The sequence below is a fragment of the Triticum dicoccoides genome, unplaced genomic scaffold, assembly GCF_002162155.2.
Source record: "Triticum dicoccoides isolate Atlit2015 ecotype Zavitan unplaced genomic scaffold, WEW_v2.0 scaffold21052, whole genome shotgun sequence".
NCBI lineage: Eukaryota > Viridiplantae > Streptophyta > Magnoliopsida > Poales > Poaceae > Triticum > Triticum dicoccoides.
Window position 1 is genome coordinate 5,021 of NW_021237988.1, and position 1,137 is coordinate 6,157.

At 40.5% G+C, this 1,137-nt stretch overlaps 1 protein-coding gene across 1 annotated transcript in view; it reads right to left on the bottom strand.

Moving 5' to 3' along the window:
- Positions 1-751: 751 nt before the first annotated feature.
- Positions 752-1,137, bottom strand: part of LOC119345161 (putative F-box/LRR-repeat protein At3g28410) — an 8,206-nt gene continuing 7,820 nt past the window's right edge. The window contains exon 4 of the mRNA XM_037615350.1: positions 752-1,007. The gene's annotated coding sequence lies outside the window, so the exon portion shown is untranslated. The remainder of the gene's footprint in view (positions 1,008-1,137) is intronic.

Below are 1,137 nucleotides of genomic sequence, written 5' to 3' on the forward strand. Positions count from 1 at the left end.
GCTAATGAAGGAGACGATGGAGATATGATGATGATGTGCGAGCTAGTGGATGAGTAGGATCCAGATGATCTTGGTCAGCTGGACACAGGTCCGGTGAGTGCATCCGCGCCAGTAAATCCAGGCGAAGTCGTAGCGCCAGAAGACCATGACACATGGCGTGATGGTGTGATCATGCTAGAACCAGGCGAAGAAGTGGTGCCAGAAGTCCACAACACGGGGCGGGACGGTGTGGTCGCGCCCGAAACTGGCGAAGCTATGGCGTCAGAAGACCATGACACACTACATGACGGTGTAAGTTTATATTGTCCTTTCCGCACCCAGCTTGCCACATTGTTCAAAAATGGTGCCGCAGGATATCGGTGAATTAACATATAGTTGGAATCCACTTCATTTAAGAGGACAAAACCACCTTAATTTCATCGTTAATTGTTCTGGGAGTGGCTAATATGCATCGAGCGAAATTTAAGTTTGGCTAATAGTGATTTTTTTCATCTGGTTGGAGAAATGGCAATCTAACTCGATGATCGACCATGCCACCTATAAGCTCTTGAATGACACAAGCCTTTTCATAACGTATTGTTTTGAAATCTATTTTTTTAGATAAAGGGAAAAGCAATATGCAAATAAGAAGATCTTATTGTGAAACACTTATGAACGAGGCTTGGATTGTTGCTTATGTTGGACCATCATGGACCAAACATGCATTTATGCTTTTATGGAAACCATTTGGTGATTTGGTTGGCCAGCATAATGATCTCAAAATAAATTCAGCATACAATCAATTTTAAAACATACATTTTGTTGTCAAGTTCTGTCAATATGTCGCCTTGTATATTTTCATGCAAGTTTAAGAATACAACTCACGGTCTATGTATATGTATGCAAACTACAATACGAAAATAGGTGCACTTGTGCAGGGGTAATATATCTCCATTGCTGAGTTGACATACATGATTCAGTCCACTAAGAAAAGTAGGCGAGTAATAAATCTTGAAGTTTTAAAAGCCCTGCAAAATGCAAAAAAGGAAAGGCAATGAGCTGAGTTGAAAACATGAGTAATGGTGCAATTGGCCCATATAAAAACATAAAGCCACATTGCTTGTTGTCTTAGTTACATGCTTGATGGATAGAAAAAAA